At 34.6% G+C, this 23,959-nt stretch overlaps 1 protein-coding gene across 7 annotated transcripts in view; it reads left to right on the plus strand.

Annotated features, from left to right (window-relative positions):
* The first annotated feature begins 2,200 nt into the window (after nt 1-2,200).
* LOC145694896 (uncharacterized) overlaps nt 2,201-23,959 on the plus strand; it is a 136,975-nt gene continuing 115,216 nt past the window's right edge. Inside the window, exons 1-3 of one of the 7 annotated variants that reach the window (XM_081771625.1) lie at nt 2,208-2,346; nt 11,318-11,377; nt 17,764-17,969. The gene's annotated coding sequence lies outside the window, so the exon portion shown is untranslated. Of the gene's footprint in view, nt 2,359-2,388; nt 2,605-11,317; nt 11,378-17,763; nt 17,970-23,959 lie in introns of those variants that run through there. The other 6 variants (XM_081771627.1, XM_081771629.1, XM_081771632.1 and 3 more) reach the window with 6 other exon arrangements.

Genomic DNA, 23,959 nt, shown 5'->3' on the forward strand with positions numbered 1-23,959 from the left:
CAAAAGTTTTTATAATAAATTCTATGATTTTTTTTTTCAGCTGTCGTTCCAAATCTCACTGGATAACACTGAACATGTAAAACATATTTTAAGTGAAAGCGATCATACTAATATGCAAAACACAACGTTTCACAATCACTCTTAAAACCACACTTGGATTCATTCTTACATTAGTGACATTTTCATATTAACTATATATACATGAAGCGTCTTCTATACCCCATTAGGAAGTCGCGGTCGGCAAGAGAGACTGCCGCCGCCGGTAGGCAGCCGGCACCCGTCCGCGGCGGCACGACGATCTGCTTGTTCAAAGTTGCCGATCTTTTGCCGAGGCGGCAAGCGGTCGAATCTTTGAGTTTTACGTCCCACGGTTATCCCGGTTAGGCTAAAGGAGACGATGATGATGAGTAATGAATGAAATGGTGGAATGAAGAAAGTGGGAGGAAAAGGGAGAACTCCGAGGAAACCCACGCACACGGTGTTTGTCCACCACAAAGTTCACACGGCAAGCGGTCGAAAATTGTTTTTTTTAAATGCCCTTTGCCGACTGTTTCCGACCGTCAGAGTCGGGAAGGGGGGAGTGAGCGGGGCGACGGTCCCGGGTGTCGAAGTAAGGGGGGTGAAAAATTCGTGAGAATAAAGATAGGAAAAATTGCTTGGAATATATGTATGGGGGCGCCGTCGTATACTCTCGCCCCGGGCGCTGATTTTCCATGGTACGGCTCTGCTTATAACTCCGAAAGGAAGAGAGAGAGAGAGAGAGAGAGAGATGATTAAAATCGAGCATTCTCACCCTAAAGCATGCACGTGGGGACCCCTAAGCCCCTGTAACAGGGTTCCGTCAATAAAGTTTAAAAATCTCTTTAACAGGCAAGAATGTTTCTTGGTAAGTTTTACGTTTGTTTATGGTAAACTCAGTCTGTGTTTTGCGAAGAAAAATATGAAAACTGAAAACAGGAAGGAAAAAAGAAACCAGCTATTTCCAAATAAACTGCATGAAGGTTGGTTCTTTTCTGTGCAACAAATTCTCAAAAATTAGCTGTAAAGCTGTTAAGAACCAAGTTTTAAATTTCTAATTATCGTGTAGTGAGAAAACGCGCTAAATTAGAGACTATTTGTGTCTATATAACATAAATAAACAAGGTAATTGAATCTTAGTAAGGAGAATCAAATGCAAAAACTTGTAATGAAACGTTAATATAAGATTGCTTTTAAAACATGATTACCATGATAATATATTTCACTAAATAAAATACTTCAAAGTTTTATAAGTTATCATGAAGTTTTGGTTGATTTCATTGGAATATATCGTCCCTTTTAGCAGCGAGGCTATATGAGACGTGAACCTACAGCTTAAGGGGGAATTCGAACCGCACGAACTCCCACCGCGAATCGAACTTGGGTCTACCACGATAAAACACATAGCCACGAAAGAGTTCATGAAGTTTTAAATTTACGAATGAGCTTCGCATTGAATTCAACATGCTGCTGGACTATAGTTTGCAAATTCATAGCTTCATCCTTGGCCCTCAATTTATGTTTAAAATAATCATGTGCACAGGTTACAGTTTTATACAACTATATTACTTTCTATTCTTCTCAACTTAGAATTGGAGCAAAAATTGGCCTTTCGCGTCGCCTAAATCGCGTTTGAAAACAAGGTCGCTCTGTAAGAGTACCTTGTGTTTCAGGAAGTACAAATTCTTTCGTAATGTTTTTTCTTCTTCTTCTTTTACAAAGGAAGATGTGCTACCGGTCAGAGATAAGCAAGGAACGAAATTTGCGCATGTTTACTTATTAATATAAAGGAAAAATAAATTATATGTTTTCCCGTACAATCGAAAGCATAAATATTATTTTAATGCATGGACAACTTTGATGTCACAATTACCTTCCATCGTCGGCGTGCTAAAAACGATAGCGCAATGCCCGTTGCTTCTTAACAAAGTTACTTTGGAAGATCGGCGTAATAATAGGTGACAAATCGGAATCATCCTCGCAAGGACAGTACTCGAATTCGTGAAAGTGGCAACATAGCAGGAGAAACTGGCAATGCTGTACTGCTTTCGCTCTGTTATCTCTACCACCTGGAAATATCAACAATAAACACTTTTCAATATTGCAATATATAATTTAAAATAAAGATTTTAAATATTAAGTGTGCAAGTATTAATTTTTGTTAACTAATAATTGTGTTTAAACTGTTATAAAATTTCACGTGTATCTTAACGTTGATTTTCTCATACCAGCTGAAGATTTATTTCGTTCTTGTAGTATTCTTGATTTTCACCTTTTAGTAAAAATTGTAAACTGAGTTGCAGCGTGGACTGCGAAGCTCATCTGCAGGTAAAGTGTAGTGTAAGTGAAAATTTAGTTATTCTAGTGAATTTACGGGTATAATTTATTTACAGTGTAACAGTTTAGTTTTTTAATCTTTTGTAGTGCGGCACGGAAGATCTGAAAGGTCAACAAGGAGTAATACATGTGTTTTAAGCTTGTAAACAAAATCATTAAAAGCACTGGGTCATGCAGCTCTTGTTTTGCCATATCCGTCTTGGGACGCGTAATGGCCGAAACTTGACCTAGATTATTGATATGTAAGAGGTAAATAAGTGTCACTATGATTAATTACAATATGTAATTACATATTTAACAATAAGTGAATATAAATGAGCTAGTGTTACGGATGTAAAGTTTCTCGTAGTGAACTCAAGTTTCTAATTCATCTTCGCCAACTTCTATGTTCGGAAGCAAAAACATCAGCTGGCATTTTATGTTGTTTGTAAACACACATATGTATTCATTCAGGCATTACTGCATATGCGTTACTTCTGCAAGAAGGAATCATTATTATGATAGTGCTTTTTTTCTAAGAAATCAGAAGACATATGTTACGTAGGTCGTATTATGTAAGAGTTCACTTAAAACTATAAAATCTAATCAAGTACAGAACATTTTTGTCGGAAACCGACTAGGATTCTTCATTAAAATAAATCATAAGATTTAATGCTAGAACTTTAGGGTATACGAATTATATTATACTAGTTAGAGTGAACTTCGATAACTCGGAACATGAAATATAAAAGTTGGTTGCCATGACACTCGAAGTGACGCAACAGTTAACAGCCACAAGTGAGCTTAGTAGTTAGTTACGTACTGGTTTTGCTATGAACAAATTTTTTTCAGCTATAATAAAAACTCGTCATTTCATGGTACTTCTGACTGTAGTGATGGAATATCTATAGAAGTCCATTCCAATTTGTCTTCAAACTTACAGTGCTGTATCATTTCGTTTCACCATGTTAATGTGTTTTACTCCTCTACCATTATAAATACACGTAAATGAAATACTGTGAAATATAATTAACATGACATTTTGCACTTCTATATTTAATTAAAGATAAATTGCAGCCTTTTTGTATGCTGGTTTAGTGCCCCTTTCGTTGCACGTGGTCCTGGGTTCATTTCCCAGTAAAAATATAGTACACATTACGATAATTTGAACTATTCACTCGGTGCTGGAAAGGAAACGAAACTTCAACAAACAAAAGAATAAAGACAAAATGTGTAGTTAATCCGTTTGTTTATTTATTTTATTTGTATTTAATACATGGAAATAACTTATGAATAAACACTGTCTTTGTTTTTTGTTTTTTCAGTACCAGGGAAAAATTTAATGCCTGATAAGTAATACCATAAAAGGAAGTGTATCTTATTACTAAAGTAGTAAAAATTGGACTAAATTGATAATAGTACTAAACACTTGATTTTAGCGTAAATATTATATATGATAAATTGTTTCGAGAAAGAAAAGAAAATCTAAATTTGACGTTAGTTCATACAAGCCCATAAATAAGTGGCATTTAGTTTCATAGACGATCTTCCAGATGGCGGACAATTTTTCTTCGTTCAAAAATTCCTTCGATATCGTTCATATATAATTGTATGAGTTTCACAACAATGAGCTATGTCCTTAACTCGGTCATCTCTATCTTTTAATTAAATTCAAATGAGTGTCAGAATTTTGCATGTCAATATATTTGCTTGTTTTAGAAATATTTCATAATTGTAGCCTATAATTCTTTCTTTTCACGCGTCACACACGTATGTTTGAATGTAATAGTGAAAATCCTAGCAAATGCGAGTTTCACCTCAGATATTTTCATTTATCTATAACTGAAGGAAGGGACTAATTTCAGAAACTTTAGAATAATCAGTTTTACTACCGTGAAAGAAACCACAATATAATCGACTTGGTTGAGTTTCTCTGCAGTGGTTGAGAGAAACCTTTTTAATGAAAGCTATACTTCGCAACTTTTATGGTTAATTTCACAGAAGACCATCCAACGTATCTATTCTACAAATTAAAATGATGGTGAATTTAATTTTATTGGCATAAAATTAAAGAACAAATACATATCCGAAATAGTGTGTATTTCATTATACAAATGGCCAGCTTTGGAAATTATACGGTAGTTTCTTCTCATCAGGATCTGTTACTTTTTTTTTTTTTTTTTTAATATGGTTTATATTAGCTCATTTGTCCATTTTTTGGGGTTAACTGCTGTTTCGCAGGACCAATTTTAGGAAATTTATCGGGTAAATTGGAGAATTTATTTAAGTTTGTGAGGAAGAAGGAGTGAAAGTCAGGTACGGGGAATAGTAAAAGTTAAGAAAATGGTTGTATTTTTTGGTTGTTTTTGATGTTATAAGCGGCACTGTATATGGAGGCGGATGAACTATTTCGCAGAGAGGTACACTTGTTTTACTATACGGATCCAAAGATTGTAAAAGGGGCAAGAAAAATATGGGCAAGTCTTTAATTTGCACATTTAATGTGGAGAACAGAACCCAACTAACCCTTGCGGTCAGGGTTTGAAAAAAACCGGGTATTTTTGAAAAAACCCAACCCACCTGGGCCCATGTGGGTTTTTTCGGGTATTTTCGGGTTTTATTGGGTTTTTTCGGGTTTAATTGGGTTTTTTCGAAATATTTCAATCTTTTTGGGGTAAAAATGTTAAAATATGATTTACATTTTATAAGTGTCATTGTCACAACTTGCAACAACTTTCTATTCACTGCTGTTTTGAAAAAAATGCCGCCATTTTGAAATTTTATATTGGATCACCGAAAAAATCTATAGATATACAGCAAATTTAGAAGGTCTTGTGCTTCTACCCTCAAAATATCAACTTAAAAAGTCCGAAAATTGCACCTTGTAGCATGGATGCCCACTATTTTGAAAAATGGCCGCCATTTTGAAATTTTATGCCGCCAAAATATATACAGTTAATTTAGTCCCTTGTGCTTCTACTTTGAAAATTTCAGCTTGAAAGACCTAAAATTGCGCTTTGTAGCGTGATATCAGCAGCGGCGCAAATGTCTTCAACATTGGGGAGATGGGTAAGACGGTATATTATATACTAGCAGCGTTCACCCCGCTTCGCTGCGGTCACCCCGGAACGCAATAAACTTTGTTACTTAGATAATTTTTACTTTTTCGCTTTCAAGTGATATGATAAAAACCATAGAAGATTGCAGTAAATCTTAACATTATATCGCCTGTCATTTATGTTAACCCGCCCCGCTTTGCTGCGGTCATCCCGGTGCTGGCATATTGTAAAAGTGTCTGTAAAAATAAGCAAATCAATTAAAAAATTTTAAACAGAAGATTCAAGCTATTTTCCGCTGTATATCGCCTGTCATTTATGTTAACCCGCCGAGTGACACGGTCATGCGGGTTGCATATAAATACGTTTATTTTTACCTATGATGAACTAATAACAAAGGATTTGTACGTTATGGACACTTGAATGGTCAATTATCTCAAGACACTGGTAATTAAAAATTAAAGTGATATGATAAAAACCATCTAGGGTCCAAATCCTAATAACCCCCCAAAAATGAAAGAAATTGGTTCAGCCGTATTAGCGTGATGAGGGAACAAAGGATTTGTACGTTCTCTTTTATATATATAGATAGCAACATTTGCAAGGAACTGAGACAACGTGGTTTTCCTTAATCTCAGATAAGTTAAGTTGTTTTAATGCATTTTCGTTGAAATTCACTTTAACTTACGTACGTAAAGGATTTTGTACGTTCTCTTTTATATATATAGATAATAATATGCGATGTGCAAAATATTTATGAAGGCGAAAAACAATGCTGAGGAGGATTACCAATGTCAGACTCGGCGTCCGCCACAGGGGACGTAAAATATATTATTATTGCTTTATAACTTTAAAATCCGACTGGCAACATTGAAAACTGTTTACAAGGGATGATCCGAATATGATAATTCCCTGTTAACAGTTTTCAATGTTGCCAGTCTGATTTTAAAGTTGTAAAGTAATAATAATATCGTCATATTTTATGTCCCCTGTGTGGGACTCCGGGACAACATAGGCAGGGGAGCAGAGTTGTCTTCAACATTGGGAGGCGGTCAGATTTGAGGCTTATTCTGGGAGGTATCAATTTCATCTCACTTTCCTTTGTGACAGTTGGACACAAATCATCACATTTCTTACTAAAAGACACATTTCCAATCGGATTATTGAGGGGGACAGTTCCAAGATTGTAAGGGATATATCCCCATCATCCCTCCGGGATTTTCGCCAGTGGATATAAGCTATTTTTTTTTTAAAAAAAACGCGCCTTTTATAATTTTACGTTGCTATGCTGCCAGAATCTAAACAGAAAATTTAGAGTGTCTCTGGTTTGTATCCTGAAAATTTAAAAGACCGAAAGTTGAACACTGTGTGGTAAACGCAGACAAACGAACAAATGTAGATCGAATCATCCTAGGAGCCTGTGACGTACGCCAAATATGAATACCAAATAGCTTTATTCATGTAAACCGAAGACATAATTCATCAAAATATCTTAAATATTTTTCAACGTAAAATAAATGGTCTTATTGTTGAAGTTCACTTTCGATGCTTTGTGCATTCAATAACGGGAATTACCCGAGCACTTGTTGCAAGACCGTTCTTTTCCGAAAATTAATTTAAAACAATTAACAAAGATAAGCCTATAATTCATATTTTATAAAGTAAATGTTTCAAAATGTCTAAAATGAAATGAAATATCCTCCAGCGTAAAATAAATAGTTTTATGTTGAAGTATTCACTTTCGATGCTTTGTGGGTTCAATTGCGGGAATTTCCCGAACACTTCTTTCACGATGGGTTTTCCCTGAAAATGCAGCTTGCTTTACTATACATCGAAACTTCCATTAATACTGAAGTTTGAATGCAGCACTTGAAATAGTAAGCGTTACGTAGTCTTCGGAGCTCCGAGCATTAAGCTTCTTAATTTTGACAAGAATTTTCACGTTATTGCTAGTGTTGATTCTACAGAATGCTTATTTGAAGGCTAGCAACAAATGACTGAACGTAACTGTTGTTGTTGGAAAACCAAATTTGCTGAATACTTTTGTTACCATCAAAGGTAAGAAATAATATTAATAGTTTTACTAATGTATTTACATATTTACTGTTAGTACCGGCACCTATGACATTAAATCCGTCAACGTATGAGGGATAACGTCCCTCGGCGGTACCGAGTCAGGAAACACACTATTCATGGAAAGTATTTTCTAAAATATACAATCGCTTGCTTTACTTCAAATAGGCTATAAGCATAATCCACACATTAACCTGTTCTACAATTATCTAAGCTAAGGTGAGGGTTTTATTTATTTATTTATTCAGTGCATTTAGAGCTTTATAAAGGTCTTATGTTGAATATTGTTGTCTATCTTAACATGAAAGCATATAATTCGCCCAAAGAAAGTTTAAAATCTGATAAAAATAACTTTCAATGTGATCACCTTAGTTGTACCAATAATACACTAACAAAAAAGTCAAAAACCCAGGTGGGTTTTAAGATGGGTTTTTTCAGCTGGGTCCAACCCGAAAAAACCCTGTGGGTTTTTTCGGGCTGGGCCCACTTGGGCAAACCCTGCTTGCGGTGCTTCTAACCCGTTCCTACTACTACTACTACTACTGTTTACATTATGGATCCGTACAGTAAAACTACACGCCTAGTAACGTAATCTAACGTAACGTTATGTAATCCAACCAAATATAACCGAATACAGTACATTTTGATACTTTTTTCGATTTTCAAATTGGTCCGGCGATATAGCAGTAATGCCATTTTTTATAGTGTATATTACTCTTTCTTACTTGTTTATGATTCGTTAAATATACAGGGTGTTACAAAAGTGTGTCAATATTTCAGGAACAGATTCCTCACGTCAAAATAAATAAATAAAAATAAAAAGTTCATTTGGACCTCTGCTAAAAAGTGGATAGTTTCTTAGTTATAGAGTGCCGAAAGCGTGAAGCAAGTGGACTTCTAAAGCTCCACTACTATGGGATTTATACCAGTCGGGTGAAGACATCACTGAGGAACTGGTATGTGAACTATCCATATATCCATGTTGAAGAATGCTTCAGTACTTGCACACCAATTTTTAGAGGTAGGTGGAGAGTGACTCCCACACAGACTCTTGAAAAGTGATTGTGCAAATACCGAAGGTTCTGGAAGAGGATATTTGGATAGTTCACACGCTAGTTCCCCAGTGATCTCTTGACGCTACTACGATTGGTCCTATATAGTAGTGGAACTAGGGACCAGGGTTGGCAAAAACCATGGTTTTTGTTTAAAAAAAAAAAAAAAAAAAAAAAAAACGGTTTTTTGGTTTAAACCAGGTTTATTTGGTTTAAATAATTTGCTCTATATATTCATATCATATATGGACAGAAATAAGTTTGTTTCGCCTTGATGTTATTATGCAACAACCGGGTTATGCTGGAAGGGGTCACATAAGCTTAAAGCGGAATAAAAACTGCTTCTCGAGTTACATCCGAGAGAAATTGCCCTCCATTTGAACTCAGAACCAGGACTAATTGGCCACAAATGCGATACGTCTGCCGACTCACTTACGAAGGAATCCTGATAAAAATACGTTGTACTGATTTTTACATTCTTCTTAATATAACTGTCAAGAGTCATTTCAGAAGGACAAAAAGATACACAGTTGCACAAGTGAAACCATTATACAGAATTACATATGGACAATTTCAAAGTACTACGGAGTACAGAAGAACTAATTTAGTTCAAGTTAGTTAACAACGAATTTTATTGGTCAAAATTAAAGAAATACAACGACTTAATTTGCATATCAGTAAGAAAAGTGTATAAAGATACGAATTATTTGAATCCACTTTGGCTCAGACTCATTTATACATAAATATATACCAAAGATACTTCTCATTTCACTAAATGCCTCTCGTGGGGTCTGTATGACCTCCCTCCCCACACACACACAAGTACGGCATTTCGATGTATTTTATCAATAGTAAACATTCAAACGAAACAATATTTAGAATTTTTCTTTGATTGCAATTACACAACAATAATAACTACAAAAAAAAAAAAAAAAAAAAAATCACAAAACAAACATTTATAAACTTTTTTAAAAAAAGTTGCTTTTGTAGTATAATCTTTTTGAGTAATGAATGGGGAGTTTAGGTCTGAATATAATACAAATAATATACGGGAGTGAAACGTGATAACCCACAAATGTGTGTTCATGAAGATTTCGCAAACACTTACACTTTTACGAACTTTTTTCGTTTTTTGGTTTAAACCAGTTGTTTTTTTTGAAAATACCAGCTGGTTTAAACCGGCCAACCCTGCTAGGGACCTTTTTAAAGTTCATTTTTTTAACGTTTTCTTCACCCTATGACTACGAAACTACGCACTTCCGACCACAGGTTCATATGAACTTTTTTGTTTCCTTGATCCGAGGAATCTGTTACCAAAATATAGTGACAAATTTTTGTAAGACGCCGTATATAAGCGTACAGATTTTATTGATATTATTCCATGGTCCTTTAACTTGTAAAATTCCCCGTACGTTTACCCGTAGAAGATGAGGTGGGTAACTTAAGATAAGTAAGGAATAGGAGAAAGTGCATGAAGAATAGAAACTGAATACATTAAAGGAATGATATCAGGAGTCACCAATACCTGCTGCTACTGAACACAGTCCAATGGTAGTTCCATCCTAAACTGTAGTTCCATGTCTTATATATAGCCTTGGTGCTGAAAAGAATTGCAGAACTCCAACCAATCAATCTAACGATTTATTCCAGTGAAAGCGTTACAGAAAAAAATTCCAGAATAATGCTCTGTAAGGTTGTAATAAGCTGTGAAAGTCCCAACTATTGCAATGACTCACAGATCAAGTCATCTCAGTAGGACTGTACAATACTCGAAGGATTTTTTTTTTTATTATTACGTATTATTATTTTCTTTAAAAGAAATTCTATCCAATGAAGATTCCATTATGCATTAAAAAAAAATTAAGTTTGTTTTTCTTTGGTGATTTTTATGACTTAATAAGCTCATCTATTCTTTCCGGAATAAATGAGGATGACGAAAGGTACACAATAGTACCTGAAAATTAGTTCATAGAAAATTTAGTTAGAGTTGGAACCGAGATTAAAATTTATTATTTGCTTTTGTACGTTTTTCTTACAGTATTAAATATTCGCTAATATTAGTGTTAAAGAAAGAGATGAAAAACTATATTTATACGTTAAAAAGATAGAGAACTCAAAATATTTATACATTTTGTATTTATAATCTGGTGCATAGATAGAAAGGTTTTAGTATATTTTTCAATTTTCTGTGTTTAGAGGACCTTTTATCTTAAAACGACCTTGAAGTAATTAATTAAAAAAAAAGATGAAATTTTGTAACATGAAAATAACTACAGGTGAATACTCTGACATACTCTGCAATAGAACTGGATGAACAATCTTGCCAACTCAACATAAAGTACATACGTATGTATTTAAGTATTGAAATTCTACATATCAAGGTTGGCAAAAACCATGGTTTTTATGGAAAAAAACAAAAAAATATGTAGAACACTGGTAAAGTTGGCAACACTGCTTAAAATAATGAAACTGCAAAAACTTGTTGTGTCAACAGGTACTTAAAACTATTCCTGTAAAGTTATAGAAAACAGAATGAAGCAACATTTCTTAATAGAATTTCCCACTACTACGTCATTTTGAACAGTATACCAGTCTTGACCCATATTTTTTAAATCTTTGGAATGACTAATCCTTAAGCAGCCTTTCCTATACTCTCCGTTACTCAATCGGAAGCGATCGAAGCAATACTATAGGTTACTTGTTCTGCTACATAAAAAAGAATGTGCTAGGCGCTTTTTTTACTAGAACTATTGAATTTGTTACTTGAGAAGCAATATTTTTAGTGTTTTTTATTCATTTCAGATGCAAGTGACTGTAGTTGGCTGACAGCTGTTAATCATCAGAAAGTCCTGATTTTGTCAGGTAAGTTTATTGTAAGTAAGAAAACGAAAAAGTTCTTTATAACAAAGGGAGAATAAGCGCTATTGGACTGAAATTCCAGTCTGGGTCTTCGACCGACCGTTGTGGGTTAACGACTACACTACCTAGTTCTTCCCCTGACTAGCCAGGCATTTCAGCTCGTAGGTTGGTGTTTAGCCATTCGGATTGCGATATTTGATTTGCTTATGAAACTAAATATTATATTTCTTCGAGCTTCGTGGAAATGTATTTAGTTTTAATATACTTAGAATCTCAAGGGAATCATTAGGGATAGCTGTTCATATTTATGTAAGTAAGTGACTTTATCGATGCTGAATTCGCATGAAATTCATTCAGTCTTTTTTTAAGGGAGCTTAAAATTGTGGTTATGAAGGGTTTACGATCTTGGTGAGCTGATCTTATACTTGGTTATGGTCAGTCATATTTGTTCCACACCGTCACCTCAAGTGACATCAGATGAGGTGACGGTATGGAACAAATATGACCACTTAGAGCAGTAATTTTGACAGAACCCGAATCACTTCGGGTAATTTAAGCCTCGCGGACAAGTCCCGTAAGGGTAGATCTCCGATGGATATTAACGGCCCTCTGCAAGATACTGTGAGTCCTGAACCACAATCGAGTACGTGTGTGTTTGGAAGAGTAGTTTGGACATCCAAATCGACAGCAAACCGTCGATTGCATGCCATGCATTACGCCAATAAACTGTCCCGACGAAGTCCTCATGAGCTGACAGAGGGGCAGGCCCAGCTCGGAATGGCAATTGGATAGAATTTGTTTTAAAAAATCCGCGTGATCTTCGTTTCTGGTGTAGAATTGTGACAGGAGATAAGTGAGTGTTTTTGAAAAACCCTCACACACGTAAATAGTGCGCGAATAGAGGACAGGAACCCCTGGACAATGTGAAACAAGACAGATATGGGAAAAAACTCATGCTGTGTGTTTGGTGGTGCATTGACGGGATAATTCATTTTGAGTTTGTTCCAGAGGATCGTGCTGTAACAGGTGAACTGTATTCTGAACAATCACGCCGAGTGTATGCCATTCTGAACGAGAAATATCCGGCATTAACAAGAGGAAGAGCTTATTGCTGCAAAGTGACAATGCTCTGAGTCATCGGTCTCTAAATGTGACCAACAACCTGGCTGAACTTCAGGAGTTTGAGTTGTTACCTCATCCTGTCTATAGTCCAGATGTTGCACCCTTAGATTATTATTTGTTTCGCTTTTCTCTCTTTCTGTCTCTGTCTCTCTCTCTCTCTCTCTCTCTCTCTCTCTCTCTCACTCACACACACACACACACACACACATTTTTTGTGAGGTCGGATATTCATTTCGGGCGAAGGTCATCGAACATGATGGCCTGTATTTTTCCAAGTAAAAGTTTGTCTTTGTTTCTGATATTCGTGTTTCTTTTTCCTTCATGTATGGTGCAGAGCTTTTGGGAAAACCTGGTAATTGTTAACACAGAAGTCCAGACAATGTTAAAATAATCCTTTTGAATTTAAAGAAGAGTCCTGTCAATGACAGAGGAGGATCCAGGTTAAACATTTTAGGCGGGTGGCACGGTAGTTAAAATTTTTTGAGGGGAGTGGATTGCTCGCCCAAATATTGAAAAAATCAAGAGCACAAATTCTGGCATTTAAAAGGTTGATAGGGAACTGTTACTTCTTTCGAAGCAGCAGAACAAAGTATTTGATAGTACAAACATATTTGTTGACTCGATGCTAACGTCGTACTCATTTCTATGTGTAAAATCTTTTCTTTTCTGCACGTAAATTACAATTTAAATCAGTGATTTTTACCGGTATGCCATACCGGTCGATTTTCGAACTTTCGGATGCATAACCGGCTCATACCGACTCACTTTAAGCACTGCTTATGGTTACTATTGCCGAGTATTCTGATGACAGCAGTCTTTATCTTCAGACAGAACTTAAATTTCAACTGCCTGAAAAGAAAATTCGAAAGTTTAAAAATACGAAGAGCATTATTTGAATCTTGACGTAATATACCAGAATCCATATTCTACACTGTGAATCGTTTTTTATTTGTTATATCATTCCGAAAAATGTTGGAGTATGGAAAAATTATAGGATATCTATGCCAGAAATGAAGTAGAGCGTGAGAACATTCAGAACAGAAAATTGTAGATATTTATGATTTGTGTCCAAAAGTGATCATGTTGTTGATATTTGTAATAGTTTTATGTGAAATTAACTTTGTTGCGTTCATAGTAAATTAATCATTAATGAATACATGGTAGAAAATTAAAACCAGTACTCACACAAAGAGTGAAAAATGCATGATTGGACCGGAGTTTGAATCCGGATATTCCAGCTTGCCCTGTTGATGTGTTCACTATGCTACTATGCTACCCAGCTGTCACTCCTGAAATTTGTGCTCATCCACTTAAATCAACTCATGTTATGTTACGACAATCCAGTGTCTACAGTACAAAACACCTCTGACAGTTGAATTATGTATTACGAGTATACTGAAAAATGTAGGAAGTATGCAATTTTATATCACGCCAGTTCCTCTTTAGGTTCGAATTCGGATCTATGACTACCAATTCGACACGTTAACCACTACTCTACCCAATCCATTCTCTGTGAAACCATACATTTTAGTGGTACAGTCCATATGATCTGAACAACTGCATCGACTTCAAGCTTGTTAGAATGTATGGCTTTTCAGGGAGCGAATTGGGTAGTATAGTAGTTAAGATATCAACCCGGATTCGAGACTCGATGCAGTACTGCATTTTTTAATCTGTGATGATTAAATTCACATCGAAACAAAAATTAGTGTAAAATAAAGTCGGTTTTTTCGTTCATTAACAACAAAATCAATGGGGTTTTAATTTCTCTGTGTCAGATTTTTTAGGATGCGGTAAATAATGTTGAGACAGTGGCGTAAGAACATATTGTGACTAGAAGAGGTAGGTAATTCTGAATAAATGACTGAGGAAAATAATACGCTGCCGTATCCGACTTTCCTCAGCTACCGCTTTTCTTATTAATACAGTAAAACCTGTTAACTTGGCGTGCACTTTCTCATATTACTCTGTAAATTGGACACCTGTCAATCTTCACAGTTCTTCAATCTTGAAACACTCAGCTCTTAGCCTTGGTAGAAATATGTAATCTGTAGTTTCAATGTGAGTACTCCAAAAACTGTAAAACATGACTAGAGGCTTTTATGTACTCAATACTTACATAAAGATGGAATCTCTCTATGAAAACATCTTGTCCCTTAAGTAAAATTGGAAATTAAACAATTGACCTTGGGAGAAGATCATGCTTTCCTTAACAACTGTAAGTGCGGTATTTTGAACTTCTGATGTTGTAATTCTTATTCTAGTATTTATTGCGAGATCAAACTGAATACTGAAGACAGTTCTGACTTCTTTTTGAGAAACCCCACTGAAACAGTTCAAATATACTCTTAAAAGACGCAATATGCTAGGTAGATTCATTCATATTTAGCATAATCGTTATTCATTTTCAAATAATAATATTAAAACAATACAGTTTAAGTTGCAACTAAATTGCCACAATGGTTCCGGAACTGCAAATTGCCTGCACGCTAGCGTCATCTATTAGCATCAGGCAAGCAGTGAGTGACACCTATTAGTGGGAATGTGTATTATTAGGAATTAGAGTTACTCGCAGACTTAAGTGTTTTTGTATTATAAAGAGAATAGATCGGAAAATATCTGAACGCATATCAGCATTTTCTGTGTTCGTGTATTTTTTTTCAGTGTGCATCTTAACTGGGAAACCCAGGTTCGATTCCCAGCGGGATCCCACGTTAATCAATAGGTCCTGTATCATATAGCCTCGCTGCTGAAAGGGAGCTACTGGGGCAGGGTTTATTTTCAGTTATGCTTTCGTTCCAGAGCGGTTCAGAGATCCAGCCTCTGTAAAACGGGTATCTAGAGAAGCCTGAAGGTAAGGTCAGCCGTAGCATGATCTGACTACATCATCTGTGGGCCACCTCGGCCTGTTCCGAATTGAGGACACCATTTAACATTTACGTTGTTAGTGGACTATTTTGCCTCCTGTTGGTAGTCACGCCTCTAGGGCAAGAAAAGTATTTGTTGAGTTGAGTTAATTGTAACGTCCTTTTCATCAGCGAGTCTATATGAGACGGGACCTACTGGTAAAGGTGGAATCCGAACCAAATGAGCTCCCGCAGGGAATAAAAAGATATTTGTGTGACAGACAAAAATAGTACATGTTCCGGAAGTGTGTACAGGACTGATATATAGAAATAAATTTGTTAGATCAATATTATGAACTATGATAAAAGATATCGGAAGCACGGTTGCAGATTTAGTGTTTTCATTCGAAAAACCAAAATAGAAAGTCTCTCAGTTCGAAAAGTTAGAACAAAGATTACTAAAAAAAATGACAGCGTATGTTTAAGAATAATTTTAAACAAAGATTTTTTTTTTTTAAACTCCAAAATACGTGACTAATTTGCTGATCAAAGTGTTTGTAGTTTCATCATGTTCTTATGAATAATACTGGGTACATTTCGTCACATAAAATATTGTATTAAACTGACGGTAATAATATTATAGTAATAACTAAAGGAACATTCATCCACATGAAGATATTTTATACGCGAGCACTGCAAAGTTAATTTTCAGTGAAGCGGAGAGACACCTATCATATATATGCATTGTGATGGTTAATGTACAGTTTACGACACAAGAAAATAGACTGGTTATTTTCACCTTCATACGTTTATTCATACGTTCATCAATTCTCAGAAGAGAAATAGATATAACTGATTTATTTAATTCTGCCTTTAAGTGCAAAAGTTACTCTTATTTCTGTATACAAGAGGTCAAACATCAATAACTAGCGATTCAAGAAGTAAATAGTTGAAAAGCGTGCTAACAAAAACAACTATTAGGGTTTATGAAATATTGTCGCGAAACAAATCTCCACAACGTACACACAGGTAACAGCATTTGCTCTTTCATTCATTCATTCATTTCATAATGACTAAACAGCAGTTCTGTTATTTTAAAAAAGACAGGAATCACGATTAGTGAGATTCATACCACGTGTGCTTCCACCAAGGAAAGAATTTGCCAAAGCGACTATTAGACTTGCTATAAAATGAGATAAATTTTCCTGTCCAAATAGACAGAGAAATTTTACATAAAAGTGTCTCTTCTATGTGTCCACAGACACTTTCTTGATATATAAAACCAAAATGCTAACTATATGGCGAATATTACAAAATAGTTTCTGGAATATCATTAGAAGCATTGTAACAGGGACAAAAATTACATACCCCCAATAATTTCACAAATTGCAGCTTTACTTGTGCAATTGCATATAAAACCTTCGTCTACTACAGTGGTTTTCAAGTGTCAGTCCACCAATTTTTTTCGTTAATGTTACTATGAGCTCGATTAAATATTGGCTTGCGTGTAAATGTCACTAAATATCATTTGCGATGCGACTAACATCGCTGTATTTAATTCCACAGGAGGTAAATTGCAAAACAAGAGGAAAAATTTTGCGTTGCGCTGCGATCGCAAGTTGCGAAGACACGATATTTAATTTAATCAGTCCGTAGGAGTGTGGTACTTTCTATTTTCCCAGATTCCCAGTATGTCTGAGTTTGGCCGGTTCGCGAAAAATATACTGCTTTAGTACACAAGCTGGCTAACTGTTTTTCACAAATGTCTCGACTGAGGACATGCTGATAGTAAATAACCCCGTCGCGTACTTTTGAGTCACATATTTATCATGATAGTACTTGATGAAAAGCGTGCCATACTTGCCAACATTGTGTCAGTTTGTTTCCTCGGGGTTCTCCCGTTTTCACCTACATTCTCATTCTACCAGCTATTTCATAAACCTTTATTTTTATTACTTACCGTCTACTCTAATCTAAAGGACATAACCGTGCGATGTAAAGCTGCAAAAAACATGTCTTGTAAATCTTGTAATGCATGTTATTGAAACAAACGTATATAACATAATCATTCGCTTGGCATTTGTTATTGTTCTTTAGGGTATAATATATAAATATGGAACGTTAAAACAATAAATTTCATTGCATTTGGTTTTTAAAAGAAATTCAGATTAAAATTCTCTGGCTACCAGTACTCATGGCGTAAAGTTTTTTGAGGTAATGAAGACAACGTATCTTTGTGTTACCCCAAGGTATTTTGATTTAAATTATCCTTTTATAGTATAATAGCTACGTAAAGAAGAAATTCGTATGTTGTTATAAGGTGCCATATATACATTTCTACAGCTTTCTGTAGATGCTACTTTATTATTTATTTATATAATTGTTTTCATAAATAATACATATGTGTGTGTGATTTTACAGGGTACTTTGAAAGCAAAAAAGTAGTGGAGAGAGCTGGGAAAGATGAGAGTTGAAAATGATTAGGGGTAGAAGTAGGAGAAGAGAACTCGGAGGAAATTTAAGGAAGTAGATGATTAATAAATAAATGAAGAGAAAGGCGACGATGTAATTTAATAACAAAAGACAGGAAAGAATAACATGCTTATATATACGAGAATTGTGATGAGGTATTATCATTATCTCATTTACCATACATGCTATAATATTTTAAGACATAGATTACAAAAGTAACCAATACTGTTGATTACGTTAATATATTAGTATAATGTAATTAATATAAGATAAATTTTCGAAGGTAAAACCAACTTTTGTTATAAATTTAATCATTAAATAGAACATTTTAACAACAACAACAACAACAAAAAAAAGCTAATCTTCAGTGTTTTTCTTTTCAATTAAATACATAAATAAGTAAACTGACCAAGTTCTAATTATAAACTTATATAAAAATTTCAGTGCAGTTAGTATCTAGATAGAGTTTGAAGTGTCAAATAATATGACGATCATCTTACTTCCTTTAAATTCAGATTTCTCAAAACTTGCATTTCCAAGCTACATGGAAAATTCAAAAGCTTTGAATTGCAAGAATTTTTCAGGAACCAGAATCTAAAAGTAAGTGAGATGATCGTTAAAAGTTTTGAACGTGTTAGCATACTGTCTGTAGTATGAAGTTTTTTAATGACAGCAAGACTATTATTTCGCAATATATATAAATCTTGGCTCATCGTGGCATGGGCTACAAATGACTTCCTTATGTAGTCACAATCAGTTTGAATTTCTGGTTTGTATTCGTTACGTTGAATATATAATCGTTATGTTGACAGAATTTGCAAGTTCTAAATTTATATTTATTTTATTGATACTTCCGATGCAAACAGGAAATGTGTAACTCTAGTAATACATTAATATTTGCACAGTGCAAATAATGCACTTAATTTATGGTACGTGCCCCATTAATATTTCATTTTCATTCTCCTTTGTGAAATTGTTTCCCAAGATGATGGATGGAATCATTCAACACATACAAGTATTTTCATATCATCTTCAAAGTGTAATCGTAAACTTTTTTTTTTTTTCAATAGTGAAATAATTTTTTGACAAAAATATTTTTAAAAAAGAAAAGATAATTCTAGATTTATTTCAAGCACCGTAATTTTTAACATAGTGTTACAGATTCAGAAAACATTTCTTACTGCTTTTTCTAACTACCGGAAAGGAAAGTAATGTTTTCTCCTGAAGTGTCCTTCTCACATCCCAGTCTTTTTTGCGTGTACATTACTATAAGTTAACATAGGAATTGATTTGAATATTCCCTTCAGTTGAGTCTTTGATGTCATTAAACATTCACTGGTACCTAGGTAGACAGCAATGAATGACACCTTCAAAACTAAGTATTTATTCTGTTATGATATTTGGGAATACGAGTAGTTCGTTCTTTTGTTCTCTTTTGATACTTATAGTGAATATTAAACTAAAAAACGATAATGTAAACCAACATAAAAATGGTTTGGAATATCTTTTCTGTCAGAGAAATGTGCTAATTTATTCTTTAACATTGTAGTTGCCAACTTTATGTATTTCTTAGCGCTGATGTTATCTGATATATTGATCATACTTTTCCGTAAAAGTATGTAAGTTTTGAATACTACTGAGTTCAGCTTTACTGAAAACGTTTGTGGTTTTCTGCCAGTACTCGTATTATTTTATAGAGTGTTTGTATGTTTACTTAGCACGGGAGAATTTTTTCACTTTTAAGGGCAGTTGCTGAAGAGTAAAATAAATTCTGTCTTTTTTTGTGGTATTCATCTGGCATATTCATTAGCATGGTGATATTATATTAGTCGTCCTTTACTTGGAAATTGTATTATTGATTTATTTTTAAATCCTACTTTAAAGAACAGTTTGTTTGTGGTGTGTGTTACCTTGTATAATACATTATACTGGCGTAAGAAAAAAGACCAGAAACATAAGCCTTTAGCCATTGCTACATACTAGTGCAGTCTTGATACTAAGAGTTAACACTTGGTGAAACCGCATTCGCAGGATGTATAGCTTCAACGCTACATGGTATGCATGGTATTCAGTAGGTGATTTGTCATCCTGTAACAGATGGTACCATTCGTCACAGAGTCCTTTATGTTGCTGCAGTTTGCGCAATTTTAATTTTAAATGCCGAATATTTTCTATAAAATTCATGTCCAGGGATTATCCTAGCTACGGTATAATTTGAATCTCATTTTACCTCTTCTAGTGAATAGCCAGGATTGGCTTATAACATGGTGTCCCGTCATTCATTGCAAAAAGTAGATTACTGCTACTCACGTATCCGGATTGCACCTCACACCATAACATTTAACCTCGCCGTATTGTTTTTGAATTGAGTTGAATCGTGATCTGTCGATGACTTCCACACCCATTATCTACCACTGTCCTAGAATTGATAAAAGAGAATGCAGTATGGTTCCAAAAGTAATATAGATTGTTGCACAAGGGGGTGCCTAGTTGTATCTCCGGCATTTGTGGTTTGGAAGTATAGGCTTCTTTTTGGCTTTAGTAGAGTAATTCCAAAATTTTCATAACGTGTAAGTTTCAGTGCTTTTTAGTGAAGGACATTGACTATTCTGTTGTAACATACGTTACACCTGTCCATATCTGAAACAGGAGAACTTTTGAGATGTTTATGGTAATAAAGGATAGTTTAAAGTTTAAATCTGAAAAATTTCCTTGTCCGACATCACATTTTATTAATGTATCGAAGTAGGAACTTACGTAATAGACGTTGGATGTACAAACAAGAATGAATATTTCCTTTCTGACCAAAAGTTGTAATTTAATGATTCTATCATCTAGAACTAGTCTTCAATATAACACATACCATGGATCTCAGGAAAATATTTCTTACTGCGGAGGCTCCATACAAGGCAAAAATGTGCTACTTACGTCACAACAGAAATCAGCTGTTTGGTTTGACGTCACATATCAGATACCCTCTCGGGTTTCTTACTCTAAACTACAAATCAGTTTAGTAACACAGTGAAAAGGAAGTGACAAAATACTTAAAATACGTACTTAGATTAAAATAACGTGTTAAGACCTATTTTCCTAGTTTAAAGTACTCTAAAAATCATCTGTAATGTTATGTTATTACAAATATTTTAGATGTAAATCAGCAAGATTATCCTATTAAACCTGATATTTTAGGAGTCTAACTACATCATTAATTCAAATTAAAAATAAGTCATGCGCAGATTGAGAAAATCCAGGCTATCATATTGTAACTACAAGTATAGCTTTTCTTTATTTTCAAAACTTGACTGCTAGTGCTGTGAAAGTTCATGTTCTACTGGTACCTATACATTTCTCCCACTTAATTGTCTCCCATTGGAAATTTGACGGCATACATATTGTAAATGTAGTGAATTCTATGCTATTATACTGCGGCTGCAAATACAACACTTTCTGCACCAAAGAAATTTTATTCCCTTTTTTAAAAAATGTATCCTACTTTGTGTTGTAAAGGCCTGGAAAAAACCGGAAATTTTGGGTAAAAAACCATTGGGAAAAATTAAATTTTTGAATATTTTACTACGTTATGCTTTTAAAATGAAAACTATTTTATATTTACTAGTTAACAGTTAAGATCAGTGAGTAGTTATATTTCTTGTATTAGAATAGGAAAATTTTGTGGTAACAAATATATTTGCACCACTTCTTCAAAGTAAGCACCGTGATAGAATGGAGTTACGGCAACAAAAGATACTAAAATATAAATATAATTTGATAATTATTTTGTAAGGTACTTTTAGTACTGATACTATGTGTATAATCGGAAAATGTATATTTGTGGTAACTTTCTTAGGAAAAGAATTATAAATACAAACATTAGAATGAGTAAAACAAAATGTTGCTAAATGGACAAGAAAGTTTATATTTTTGTTTTATTGTTCTTATTTACTGTTCTTTTGACATGAAATTTACCACATACATGTCTTTGCCGATTACACACACACACAAACATTATAAGAAATACCTGGCGAATTCGTTATCAAATTATATTCCTAAAACAACATATTTATAACATGCGACAATAATTTTGGACATGAGTATACCTTTCTGTTTTGGCTGTTTCTATATTTTGGAATAGATCTTATGTCGTCTGTTCATTGTTCAATGAGTAAACGTACATAGTAAGAGTACATGGTTTCTTTGCTTTGGGATGAATTGCACACATCAATGCAAGCTTTTCATACGGTTAATTTACCCAACAAAACATCTGTGGATATCTAACAAAAATATAGTCACTAACTTCTAATTGTTGAGAATTACTTGTATTGGGTCTGTCAGAAAGTGAGGGCGCAGCAGCAATTTTCTTTGTCACATTGGAGTCTGGATTGCTTTAGTGGTTCCACATCACCAATATTTGCAAATAGTAGCACTGAATATGATGGACCTATTTTCACACATCATGTTGTTGGATTCCTGGGAGAGACAATGCCATTTCCCATTCTCTTCGTACTTAATAGCAATCACTTGAACATCTTGAAGAGAAACATAGAAACAAAGAGCGTTATGAGTGTCACTGTTTGCTGTATCAGAAGATTGCTTCACATTTTGTACGCTAGCATGACCCTGTAAAACCCACTTCCATACACTATGTTTAAGAGTAGTAACTATTACATCATATGGTCCTTTTCCATAGTAATATTCGCGATTCCGTGTAATTCGACATCCAGTTATGTTCGAGAGTTACATAGGTGTGACATATCTATCAGTTTTTGAAATGTTGATTAGCATCACCAGTTCAGATTTCGGATGATTGAAATTCTCCTCATGATGTCATGGTACTTGAATTTTCGTAGGATTTATACGCAGTCTACACTCGTGCATTCTCTGAGCAACTAGTTTTGGTTGATACCCTATATTGAAACACATGCTATGGAAGTAATGAAACATTGTCTTGTCAGACAGAGTTGAAGGCAAATACTGATACATGATGCTCTTAGCGGCTAAGACTTGCATTATTGGTGGAAACATTTATATGCCTACATGCCTCGATCGTTTACTTATGAAAAAGAAAGAGATATCAGGGTGTAGATCTTTATACAGATAGCTCCTGTGATTATTTTCAGTATAATAAATATTACTTCATGAAGTGTAACGTTTATTATGCGATTTCACTCACAAGGTACATTCGCAAAGTGTCCCTTCGGGATTCGTCTAAAATTGATTTAAATGCAAAGTTCTCCGCGGCCCATACGGGTAATTTGCATAATTATGGGCCTTCATATATATGGAATTCATACACTACTATAACGCCTGGTCCCAAAATTGCTTTTAGTTTCTTTAGATGTAACTGAACATGAATGTAGGCATATGCAAAACAAATTGGATCAAGTACTGCTTCTTTGACACGTGTTATTCACACCAGCCGCCATCTTGGATTCAACTTTCGGTTTTTCAAATGGGAATAGGTGCATGTGATTCATCAAATTCATACAAAATTTTCTCGGAAATTCATTGGTGTAGTGAGTTTTACGGTAGCTTGTACCATTTGCAAGATATTGCATGTTGAATGTGGGACACTTCACAAATTCAACCATTAAAAAGTTGTGCATGGATCCTAGGTATATGTGATTTTTTACTTGATATATTGTTGACGAAATGTTTTCTTAACATACGGACAAACAGATGTGAATAGAATATGGTATATCTTCACCAAAATCTGGTCGTATCTAGATTTAAATTAGGCATTTTGTTCGTAATACAATACTTCCTTGTTATACGTAGTTAGTATAAGAGGGAAGTAATAACAATCACTCACAGAAACGTTTTAAGATTATAACACCAATGTTGTAGAGAGTTCTTCTACAGTACTTTTCCAGTTAGAAATTGTTTTGATTTGTCAACATCAAAAACGTAAGCGTAACTGATATTACTCTGCAATGTCTATTCGCGAAGTGCCTAGAGGGATTTAACATATAATATCTCGCAAATGATACAAGCTACCGTAAAACTCACTACACCAATGAATTTCCGAGAAAATTTTATATAAATTTGATGTATCACATGCACTTATTCCCATTTGAAAAACCGGAAGTTAAATCCAAGATGGCGGCCGGTGTTTATAACACGTGTCAGAGAAGCAGTACTTGATCCA

This window comes from Thermobia domestica, chromosome 9, assembly GCF_964235325.1.
Source record: "Thermobia domestica chromosome 9, izTheDome1.hap1.1, whole genome shotgun sequence".
NCBI lineage: Eukaryota > Metazoa > Arthropoda > Insecta > Zygentoma > Lepismatidae > Thermobia > Thermobia domestica.